The 12,772-nt window shown below is 54.4% G+C and overlaps 1 protein-coding gene across 1 annotated transcript in view; it reads right to left on the reverse strand.

The window, feature by feature from the left end:
* R3HDM1 (R3H domain containing 1) overlaps window positions 1-12,047 on the reverse strand; it is a 183,303-nt gene extending 171,256 nt beyond the window's left edge. The window contains exons 1-2 of the mRNA XM_073647268.1: window positions 12,004-12,047; window positions 10,219-10,292 (exon numbers count right to left, since the gene is read on the reverse strand). The gene's annotated coding sequence lies outside the window, so the exon portion shown is untranslated. The remainder of the gene's footprint in view (window positions 1-10,218; window positions 10,293-12,003) is intronic.
* Window positions 12,048-12,772: the final 725 nt, after the last annotated feature.

Below are 12,772 nucleotides of genomic sequence, written 5' to 3' on the forward strand. Positions count from 1 at the left end.
GCAATAGTGTTGTTGTTGTATGCTTCCCTAGTAATTCGGTCAAGAACTGGAAGCGAGAAGATGTGGCTGTTGGTTGTGGCACATTTTCACCTTGGCCACGGCCCCGTCCTCTGCACGCACCATCACCAGAACGTCAGTCAGCGAGACACTCAAACTGTTTTTTTTTTATGTAAAAAAAGGCAAAAAAGTGGATAATACGGATATTTGAACCGTGGAACTGCAAAACCACAGTTCTAGTTATCTGGCCGAAACCAGACTCTTTTAAACATATATATTTGTGTCTGAACAGTCAGCGAGACACTCAAGTTTCTTTTTTTTTGGGGGGGGGGGAAATACCAAAAGGTTAATAAGACGGGTATTTGTACAGTCTGACTGAGGGAAAAAAAAAAAGAGCATTTAGATGAAAAAAAAAAGGATTTTTCCTGGCCCCTGAGACCTGGGGCTAAGTCCAGCAATTTGGGCAGCAGCAGCACACAGGACTGTAATGCAGCATTTGCTGGTATAACCACTGCGTCTCCTATACAGCCTGCCTGCCCGCCTGATATCTGGAATGGATATTAGTCCTCAGAAGGACTGTTTGTTTGATTTTGCAGGTTTTAGAGACCCTACACTACCTATTTCGCAGTATAAATCTCTCCCTAGCTCAGCAGCACTCTCCCTACACTGTCTGATCTGGAACGACTGTGTCCAAGATGGCGGCGCCCGGTTTTAAATACTTGAGGTGACGCTGTGCGGCCAGCCAATCACTGTAATGCCCACAAACAACATTGCTGCGGCATTACAGTGACTGGCTGGCAATCCCTGCATGTTCATTGGCTCTGTAAAGAGCGCCAAACATGCAGGGCGGAGACCCGAGCTCCCGCCCGAGTAACCCGGAAATGCTCGGTGCTCGCCGAACATCCCGAGTAGTGAGATGCTCGGGCGAGTACCGAGCAGTGTCAAGCATGCTCGCTCAACACTAGTTAATAGTAATATACCTAGTGGGCTAAGGCAGTATATGGGTAAATAGTAATATACCTAGTGGGCTAGGGAAGTACGAGGGGTATAGGCCACGGCCCCACTATCAGTATTTGGTCAGTATTCGATCAATATTTTTTCTCAGGAGTGGAAGCCAAAACCAGGTGAGGAACAATCAGGGAAAAGGTATAATAGAAACAAGTCACCAATTCTGCATTTATCACCCACTCCTGGTTTTGTCTCCCACTCCTGAGAAAAAATACTGACTGAATACTGATAGTGGGGCCATGACCTTAATAGTAATATACCTAGTGGGTTAGGGCAGTATAGGGGTTAATAGTAATATACCTGGTTGACTAAGGCACTGAAGAGGTTAATGGTAACATCCCTGTTGAGATAGGGCAGTATATGGGTTAATAGTAATATACCTGGTGGGCTAAACCAGTGATTGTAACATCCTTGGTGGGCTAGGGCAGTATAAGGGTTATCAGTAATATCCCTGGTGGGGTAGGGCAGTATAGGAGCTAATGGTAATATACCTGGTGGGCTAGGGCAGTGAAGAGGTTGATGGTAACAACCCCTATACTACCCTAGCCCACCAAGGATATCAGTAATATCCCTGGTGGGCTAGGGCAGTTTAGTGAATGAGTTACCTTCATTTTCCCACTTCATTTGTCACTGTAGACTGATAAGATACCCAAATACTTCACTATCGGATCATAGAGCATCCAAGACTGGCTTCCTCGACAGTCCGTCAATGGGATGACATCACTGGCAGTGTATAATAACCGCGTCAGATCCGAGTTTTTCCTGTATGGAATCAGCAGCTTTTGAGTATTTTATCGGAGGAAGATACAATGATTCTCGTGGACCCTAATGCTGATCTGTCACCCGTGTCTTATTTTGGCCGCCGTTTTGTTTCTTGTAATCTCGCACAATACGTATCCCCATTAGACCGGAGCAATTTCCAGTCCTTAACACCCTTACGGTGATTTTCTCTATCCATCATGTAGTCTCCAGATCTGTCAAAACAGACAGAAATCTTCCAGCCTTACAGATTACAGATGATGTGGCTGCTGAATAATACAATATAGCGGGTCACATCTCTGCTTTTATTAGATAAAAAATAAATTACAAAAGCGTAACCTCTTTAGTGAAGCCGGGATTGGGGAAGCCGTGCAGGCGGAGGGCCAAACCGGCGCTACACACTTGACATCCATTTATGCTACAAAGAAGATGGGACAATCCGGTGTTAATTGTAGACCGCAGCGGCTCTACCAGGGTAGACTAAAAAAATGGCCACAGTCTGGAATCCACCCACATGATCCACCGAAAGGGAATGTTTATGTCAGGTTATTGTGCTAAATGTTTTTATTTAATTATTTTTTCAATTTTCCACATCACTACATACATTACAAACAAATTCTCAATTTTTACAATGGCCTCTGGTCCTAAAATTTTGCTCAGTACAGGTGACTTTTCAGCAGTCTCATTACCATCACAGACAGGATTACAATGAAGAGTAACAACTTTCTATATAGAAGATAACACAGTATCCACCATTCTCCATTCTGCTGTTAGAGGCAGGTGCCAGCTATAAAACACAGCCGCCACCTACCCTGCGTGGAGTGGGCTCAGCTCACCCCTGCTTCCTCCTGTTTAATGACTAATAGCACGTCTATGCACAGTAGCTAACACAGGATCCACCCTTCACAATAGGTGATGTCACAGCTCACCCACCTCCTCCTCCTGTACAATGACTGATAACACCTCTATATACAGTAGATAACACAGGATCCACCATTCATAATAGGAGATATCACAGCTCACCTCCTCCCTCTCCTGTACAATAACTGATAACACCTCTATACAGTATATAACCCAGAATCCTCCATTCATAATAGGTGATATCACAGTTCACCTCCTCCTCCTGTACCATAACTGATAACACCTCTATATACAGTAGATAACACAGAATCCACCATTAATAATAGGTGATGTGACAGCTCACCTCCTCCTCCTCTTGCACTATGGTGTATAACACCTCTATATACAGTAGATAACACAGGATCCACCATTCACAATAGGTGATATCACAGCTCACCTCCTCCCGCTCCTGTACAATGACTGATAACACTGCTATATACAGTACATAACACAGGATCCAATATTCACAATAGGTGATGTCACAGCTCACCTCATCCTCCTGTACAATGACTGATAACACCTCTATGTACAACTGATAACACAGGATCCACCAATTACATTAGGTGATGTCACAGTTCACCTCCTCCTCCTCTTGCACAATGGTATATAGCACCTCTATATACAGTAGATAACACAGGATCCACCAATTACATTAGGTGATGTCACAGATCACCTCCTCCCCCCTCCTTTTCAATGAAAGATAACACTTTTCTATACACAGTAGATCACACACAATCACAGTAGTGATGTCACAGCTCACCTCCAACCTCTCTTAGCACAATGGGCTTTACCCAGAGCAGATCACACTCAGAAAACTTTCCTATACAAGTCAATGTCAGAGCCAGTTTATTGCTGCCTGTGTCCATGTGGCTTTTTTACTCAGGCCAATAAGCCTCATAATAGGTTGATATATCCTGTTCTATAGAAGTCACAGTCATCTCATTATCATCACAGGCAGAATATCAGTGGAAGGGATTAAATTTCAGAATAGTTGATGTCACTGTGGCAATCAACTGATTGTCTCTGAGCTAGTGGGTGTAACCTAGCCGCTATCATGTCTCCCATACACAACACACACAGACATGAGGGAGTACTGCTCTCCTATCTTTATGTAGAACATGTTCATAAGCAGCAGCAAGGAAGACCTCATACAACAGAACTGAGCTGTGTAGCTGTGAATCCAGTATTGAGATTCGATAACACACTTACTAGAAAGAAACTGCATAGATGACATTATACAGCAGTACTGAGCAGTGTAGCTGCGAATCCAGTATTGAGATTCGATAATACACCTGTAATGCACACGCCCGGGCTGAGCGGCGTGTGCGTGTGATTCCACTGGACCGTGCCGGAGAGTGAATGCCTGGAGGGGCGTAGCTAGGTATTCACCCGATCCGACCAGGGTCGCACGACGGCATACGACGCCAGTGCACCAAGGAGGAACCGAGCGGAGGGACCAGGTGCTACTCCAGGACAGACCCCGGACACGGCTGTTGACCCACACAGGGGAATACAGGAACAGACAGGTTAGGCTGGCACACAGACTGGTGGGTATAGACATGCATGACTGGTATGCAGGCAGGCGGGTATGCAGGCAGGGGGGTACAGGCAAGCACGGCTGGAGTGCAGACAGGGAGGCACTAGCAAGTTGGAACACAGGCGGGATAGGACCCAGTACACACTGGGACTCAGGAACAGAACCACAGATGTGGCGGACAAACACAGCAGAGTGAGGCCGCCCAGAGTGGTAAGCGAGAGCAGGGCAAGACGAGACCGCCTAGAGCGGTGAGCGAGAGAAGAGCAGGACGAGTCCGCCTGGAGCGGTGAGCGAGAGTAGAGCAGGACGAGGCCGCCTGGAGCGGTGAGCGAGAGTAGAGCAGGACGAGGCCGCCTGGAGCGGTGAGCGAGAGTAGAGCAGGACGAGGCCGCCTGGAGCGGTGAGCGAGAGTAGAGCAGGACGAGGCCGCCTGGAGCGGTGAGCGAGAGTAGAGCAGGACGAGGCCGCCTGGAGCGGTGAGCGAGAGTAGAGCAGGACGAGGCCGCCTGGAGCGGTGAGCGAGAGTAGAGCAGGACGAGGCCGCCTGGAGCGGTGAGCGAGAGTAGAGCAGGACGAGGCCGCCTGGAGCGGTGAGCGAGAGTAGAGCAGGACGAGGCCGCCTGGAGCGGTGAGCGAGAGTAGAGCAGGACGAGGCCGCCTGGAGCGGTGAGCGAGAGTAGAGCAGGACGAGGCCGCCTGGAGCGGTGAGCGAGAGTAGAGCAGGACGAGGCCGCCTGGAGCGGTGAGCGAGAGTAGAGCAGGACGAGGCCGCCTGGAGCGGTGAGCGAGAGTAGAGCAGGACGAGGCCGCCTGGAGCGGTGAGCGAGAGTAGAGCAGGACGAGGCCGCCTGGAGCGGTGAGCGAGAGTAGAGCAGGACGAGGCCGCCTGGAGCGGTGAGCGAGAGTAGAGCAGGACGAGGCCGCCTGGAGCGGTGAGCGAGAGTAGAGCAGGACGAGGCCGCCTGGAGCGGTGAGCGAGAGTAGAGCAGGACGAGGCCGCCTGGAGCGGTGAGCGAGAGTAGAGCAGGACGAGGCCGCCTGGAGCGGTGAGCGAGAGTAGAGCAGGACGAGGCCGCCTGGAGCGGTGAGCGAGAGTAGAGCAGGACGAGGCCGCCTGGAGCGGTGAGCGAGAGTAGAGCAGGACGAGGCCGCCTGGAGCGGTGAGCGAGAGTAGAGCAGGACGAGGCCGCCTGGAGCGGTGAGCGAGAGTAGAGCAGGACGAGGCCGCCTGGAGCGGTGAGCGAGAGTAGAGCAGGACGAGGCCGCCTGGAGCGGTGAGCGAGAGTAGAGCAGGACGAGGCCGCCTGGAGCGGTGAGCGAGAGTAGAGCAGGACGAGGCCGCCTGGAGCGGTGAGCGAGAGTAGAGCAGGACGAGGCCGCCTGGAGCGGTGAGCGAGAGTAGAGCAGGACGAGGCCGCCTGGAGCGGTGAGCGAGAGTAGAGCAGGACGAGGCCGCCTGGAGCGGTGAGCGAGAGTAGAGCAGGACGAGGCCGCCTGGAGCGGTGAGCGAGAGTAGAGCAGGACGAGGCCGCCTGGAGCGGTGAGCGAGAGTAGAGCAGGACGAGGCCGCCTGGAGCGGTGAGCGAGAGTAGAGCAGGACGAGGCCGCCTGGAGCGGTGAGCGAGAGTAGAGCAGGACGAGGCCGCCTGGAGCGGTGAGCGAGAGTAGAGCAGGACGAGGCCGCCTGGAGCGGTGAGCGAGAGTAGAGCAGGACGAGGCCGCCTGGAGCGGTGAGCGAGAGTAGAGCAGGACGAGGCCGCCTGGAGCGGTGAGCGAGAGTAGAGCAGGACGAGGCCGCCTGGAGCGGCGAGCGAGAGTAGAGCAGGACGAGGCCGCCTGGAGCGGCGAGCGAGAGTAGAGCAGGACGAGGCCGCCTGGAGCGGCGAGCGAGAGTAGAGCAGGACGAGGCCGCCTGGAGCGGCGAGCGAGAGTAGAGCAGGACGAGGCCGCCTGGAGCGGCGAGCGAGAGTAGAGCAGGACGAGGCCGCCTGGAGCGGCGAGCGAGAGTAGAGCAGGACGAGGCCGCCTGGAGCGGCGAGCGAGAGTAGAGCAGGACGAGGCCGCCTGGAGCGGCGAGCGAGAGTAGAGCAGGACGAGGCCGCCTGGAGCGGCGAGCGAGAGTAGAGCAGGACGAGGCCGCCTGGAGCGGCGAGCGAGAGTAGAGCAGGACGAGGCCGCCTGGAGCGGCGAGCGAGAGTAGAGCAGGACGAGGCCGCCTGGAGCGGCGAGCGAGAGTAGAGCAGGACGAGGCCGCCTGGAGCGGCGAGCGAGAGTAGAGCAGGACGAGGCCGCCTGGAGCGGCGAGCGAGAGTAGAGCAGGACGAGGCCGCCTGGAGCGGCGAGCGAGAGTAGAGCAGGACGAGGCCGCCTGGAGCGGCGAGCGAGAGTAGAGCAGGACGAGGCCGCCTGGAGCGGCGAGCGAGAGTAGAGCAGGACGAGGCCGCCTGGAGCGGCGAGCGAGAGTAGAGCAGGACGAGGCCGCCTGGAGCGGCGAGCGAGAGTAGAGCAGGACGAGGCCGCCTGGAGCGGCGAGCGAGAGTAGAGCAGGACGAGGCCGCCTGGAGCGGCGAGCGAGAGTAGAGCAGGACGAGGCCGCCTGGAGCGGCGAGCGAGAGTAGAGCAGGACGAGGCCGCCTGGAGCGGCGAGCGAGAGTAGAGCAGGACGAGGCCGCCTGGAGCGGCGAGCGAGAGTAGAGCAGGACGAGGCCGCCTGGAGCGGCGAGCGAGAGTAGAGCAGGACGAGGCCGCCTGGAGCGGCGAGCGAGAGTAGAGCAGGACGAGGCCGCCTGGAGCGGCGAGCGAGAGTAGAGCAGGACGAGGCCGCCTGGAGCGGCGAGCGAGAGTAGAGCAGGACGAGGCCGCCTGGAGCGGCGAGCGAGAGTAGAGCAGGACGAGGCCGCCTGGAGCGGCGAGCGAGAGTAGAGCAGGACGAGGCCGCCTGGAGCGGCGAGCGAGAGTAGAGCAGGACGAGGCCGCCTGGAGCGGCGAGCGAGAGTAGAGCAGGACGAGGCCGCCTGGAGCGGCGAGCGAGAGTAGAGCAGGACGAGGCCGCCTGGAGCGGCGAGCGAGAGTAGAGCAGGACGAGGCCGCCTGGAGCGGCGAGCGAGAGTAGAGCAGGACGAGGCCGCCTGGAGCGGCGAGCGAGAGTAGAGCAGGACGAGGCCGCCTGGAGCGGCGAGCGAGAGTAGAGCAGGACGAGGCCGCCTGGAGCGGCGAGCGAGAGTAGAGCAGGACGAGGCCGCCTGGAGCGGCGAGCGAGAGTAGAGCAGGACGAGGCCGCCTGGAGCGGCGAGCGAGAGTAGAGCAGGACGAGGCCGCCTGGAGCGGCGAGCGAGAGTAGAGCAGGACGAGGCCGCCTGGAGCGGCGAGCGAGAGTAGAGCAGGACGAGGCCGCCTGGAGCGGCGAGCGAGAGTAGAGCAGGACGAGGCCGCCTGGAGCGGCGAGCGAGAGTAGAGCAGGACGAGGCCGCCTGGAGCGGCGAGCGAGAGTAGAGCAGGACGAGGCCGCCTGGAGCGGCGAGCGAGAGTAGAGCAGGACGAGGCCGCCTGGAGCGGCGAGCGAGAGTAGAGCAGGACGAGGCCGCCTGGAGCGGCGAGCGAGAGTAGAGCAGGACGAGGCCGCCTGGAGCGGCGAGCAAAGGGTCGGAGCAGAGCGAGACTGCCGGAGCAGCGAGCAAAGGGTCGGAGCAGAGCGAGACTGCCGGAGCAGCGAGCAAAGGGTCGGAGCAGAGCGAGACTGCCGGAGCAGCGAGCAAAGGGTCAGAGCCGAGTGGACAGGGCTCTGTTCACACGGAACAGACAGGAAGGGAAAGGCAGAACCAGATACCCACAGGGTACTTGCAGTGAAGTAGCGAGTGGACCACAAACTCACAAACTGAAGTACAGTGACAACGAACAGGAGTTAGGTGCGAGTTCAGACTCTGCAGAAAAAGGAAAGGTACGGACATAGAGAAAAGCAGGACACAGGCTAGAAGAGTATTCAGACAAGAACAGACACAGTAGCAAGATACAGGAGCGGGTCTAGGTATGCAGCCCCTAGAAGGCGGAAGGAACAGGCTAGGAGCGTGTTCAGACAGGACAGACAAGATACAGGAGCGGATCTAGGTATGTGGCCCCTAGAAGGCGGAACGAACAGGCAAGGAGCGAGTTCAGACAGGCCTGGAAATACAGCCTCCAGGAAAGGCAGGCAAGCAAACACAGAAAGGGACCTGGCACATTCAGAGTGAAAGAGCACACTGAATGAAACACAATGCTCAGGCAGGGATTCCAGGGAGGGGCTAGGTGAAATACCAGGTGACGGACAGCAATAGGCTGAGGACGCACAAGGGGTGTGCCCGCAGCAGGTACAAGAAGCAGGAAGTGATCGGGCGCCGCCCTTAAGCAGCAGAAACAGAGGCAAGCAGACAGCATGGAGGGAAGCCAGGCTAGCAGACTGGACTGGAGATCAAGTGCGCGCTCTTGCACAGTGAGAGATGGACCACTATGCAAGGACGCCGCCAGGTATGTTACAACACCTACTAGAAAAAAAGCATAAATGATATTATACAGCAAAACTGAGAAGGGCAGCTGTGAATCCAATATTGAGATTTGATAACACGCTTACTAGAAAGAATCTGCACGGATGACATTATACAGCAGTACCAGGGGCGGACACAGACTGTAGTGGGCCCCTGTGCAAGAAATTTTGGGGGGCCCCCCCTGCCCTTCATAAGGCAACAAAGTTATGTAAACATAACCCCCCATGTGCATCTCTCACCCCCCCATGTGCAGCTCTCATCCCACCCATGTGCAGCTCTCACCCCCCGTGCATCTCTCATCCCCCCCATGTGCATCTCTCATCCCCCCCATGTGCATCTCTCATCCCCCCCATGTGCATCTCTCATCCCCCTCATGTGCATCTCTCATCCCCCCCCATGTGCATCTCTCATCCCCCCCCATGTGCATCTCTCATCCCCCCCCATGTGCATCTCTCATCCCCCCCCCATGTGCATCTCTCATCCCCCCCCATGTGCATCTCTCATCCCCCCCATGTGCATCTCTGATTCCCCCCACTCCTAGTTAATTAATTGTATTTAAAAAAAATAAAACTTGTTATACTTACCCCCATGCAATCCCTGCAGAATCCTGGCGCTCGTCCACGTCGCTGCCACCAGGTTCTCCTGACGTTCGGCCATGTGACGGCGCCACATACATAGCCATCAGCTTTTGTTTTGGCCAAAAGATTTTTAAAGCCGCCACCACGATAAGGTAGACTCTTCTGGGCGGGCCCTACTCTAACCTATTAAAATTTTCTTAAAATATCCAATACTCTTTTTAGATATATTTTTATTTAGTTTTCTTTAAGGGAATGTGTCATATACATTTTTTTTTTAAATGACCAATAATACCACATACAGGGAATACCGCCACACCATGACCAGACCACATATTACCACAACATAGTGACCGAATAATACCACACAGAAGGGAGAAAAACTGCCACACCATGACCAGACCACATATTACCACTACATTACTAATATTACCACCACATTACTAATATTACCATAAGTGTCATTATACACGGGAGCTCTATACATGGTATGTATAACGTAAGTGTCCAGGTAATCTAGTGATCACCAGTGAAATTATACACAGGAGCTCTGTATATAGTGTCAGTGTACAGGTAATACAGTGACATTATACACAGGAGCTCTGTATATAGTGTACAGGTAATACAGTGATCATCAGTGACATTATACACAGGAGCTCTGTATATAGTGTCAGTGTACAGGTAATACAGGGATCACCAGTGACATTATACACAGGAGCTCTGTATATAGTGTCAGTGTACAGGTAATACAGTGATCACCAGTGAAATTATACACAGGAGCTCTGTATATAGTGTCAGTGTACAGGTAATACAGTGATCACCAGTGACATTATACACAGGAGCTCTGTATATAGTGTCAGTGTACAGGTAATACAGTGATCACCAGTGACATTATACACAGTGTACATGTAATAGACTGACTCACCGGTGACGTCTCTAGGTGAAGTCCTTCATCTTCGCTTTTCTCCTTCATCCAGCACAGACCGCCATCACTCGTCTCTGCATAAAATAACACAGTTATCTAGAGCACATTCCCCAACTTCTACATTACGCAGCTGAATACAGACGTGCATCCACCATCAATATATGGTTAGTTATTAGGCAACCTACCATTCCAAATATAAATTGTAATCCACCACTGTGCCCCCATTAACTGTAAATAGGCACTTAATATATAATTTAATTAGAACCTCTACTCTTTCCGCCAATTTGTTACCAGTCACACTCCTGCATCCGCAACGCCCCCTACTCTATACTTCCTGCTCCCCGCATTCAATATTTACATGCACCCCCTGCCCCAATTCATTATATCATGTCCGTGCTCTCCCCACCCCATCATCATTTATCATTTACTCTCCCCCACCCCACATTCGTTATGTGCAGCTCATTATCCCCCTACTCCCAATTCCCCCATGTGCAGCTCTCATCCCCCTCCATGTGCCCCTCTCTCATCCCCCTCCCCCCTCCATGTGCCCCTCTCTCATCCCCCTCCCCCCCACATGTGCCCCTCTCTCATCCCCCTCCCCCCCACATGTGCCCCTCTCTCATCCCCCTCCCCCCCACATGTGCCCCTCTCTCATCCCCCTCCCCCCCACATGTGCCCCTCTCTCATCCCCCTCCCCCACATGTGCCCCTCTCTCATCCCCCTCCCCCACATGTGCCCCTCTCTCATCCCCCTCCCCCACATGTGCCCCTCTCTCATCCCCCTCCACCACATGTGCATCTCCCATCTCCCCCCACACATGTGCATCTCCCATCTCCCCCCACACATGTGCATCTCCCATCTCCCCCCACACATGTGCATCTCCCATCTCCCCCCCCCCACACACATGTGCATCTCCCCCCCCACACACATGTGCATCTCCCCCCCCCACACACATGTGCATCTCCCATCTCCCCCCCCCACACACATGTGCATCTCCCATCTCCCCCCCCCCACACACGTGCATCTCCCATCTCCCCCCCCCACACACATGTGCATCTCCCATCTCCCCCCCACCACACACATGTGCATCTCCCATCTCCCCCCCACCACACACATGTGCATCTCCCATCTCCCCCCCACCACACACATGTGCATCTCCCATCTCCCCCCCACCACACACATGTGCATCTCCCATCTCCCCCCCCACCACACACATGTGCATCTCCCATCTCCCCCCCACACACATGTGCATCTCCCATCTCCCCCCCCCACACACATGTGCATCTCCCATCTCCCCCCCCACACACATGTGCATCTCCCATCTCCCCCCCCCACACACACACGTGCATCTCCCATCTCCCCCCCCACACACATGTGCATCTCCCATCTCCCCCCCACACACACACATGTGCATCTCCCATCTCCCCCCCACACACACACATGTGCATCTCCCATCTCCCCCCCACACACACACATGTGCATCTCCCATCTCCCCCCCACACACACACATGTGCATCTCCCATCTCCCCCCCCACACACACACACACATGTGCATCTCCCATCTCCCCCCCCCCACACACACACATGTGCATCTCCCATCTCCCCCCCCCACACACACACACACACATGTGCATCTCCCATCTCCCCCCCCCACACACACACACACATGTGCATCTCCCATCTCCCCCCCCACACACACATACACACACACACACATGTGCTTCTCCCATCTCTCCACTCCTAGTTAATTGTATTTTAAAAAAAAATAAAACTTGTTATACTTACCCCCATGCGATCCCTGCAGAATCCTGGCGCTCGTCCAAATCGCTGACAGCAGGTTCTCCTGACTTCCGGCCATGTGACGGCACCGTCACATGACCGGAAGTCAGGGGAATCATCAAGGCGCTGCTGCAACAGCGCAGCTCAGCGCTGAAATGTCCCGGACCCGGCGCATAGCATGGGGCCCCGGAGAGAGACGCACAAGAGGGGGGCCCCCGAGGGGGCCCCTACCGGCCGGGCCCCATACTGGAGTCAGGGCAGTCATGCCCTGATGGCGGCCCTGCTGGAGGCTGGAGGGGCCCCCTCTCCCTCGGGGCCCCCGTTCAATGAACCGGCTGCACGGGCGGTAGTTCCGCCCCTGAGCAGTACTGAGCAGGGTCGCTTTAAATCCAGCACCAGGATAAGATAAAGCACTTAGTAGAAAGAAACAGTATGGAAGACATTACACTGCATTACTGAGCAGCGTGGCTGTTAATCTACCTCTGTTTTTAAATGTTCACGAGGTGGGAAAAAATAAGTGGCTCATAAATGGAACAAGAAGCAGATTTCTCTTAGATACATTACAAAGTTTCTTATATTTGCTTCTGCTATTGATAAATGTAAAGTTCGTTGAACTTACATTCACAATTTAAATATTAATGTGCTAAAGCAGAACGATTGTCAGCTGTGTGAAAAGTATAAGTAACTTGGAAAAACCCTCTTAAACTTCTTTGGCATGGAGACATTTTTATGGCATAACCACTGTAGCGTTAGAAACAACCACATATTAACAAGG

Source organism: Phyllobates terribilis, unplaced genomic scaffold, assembly GCF_046119375.1.
Source record: "Phyllobates terribilis strain yellow unplaced genomic scaffold, ASM4611937v1 Scaffold_9__5_contigs__length_417890890, whole genome shotgun sequence".
NCBI lineage: Eukaryota > Metazoa > Chordata > Amphibia > Anura > Dendrobatidae > Phyllobates > Phyllobates terribilis.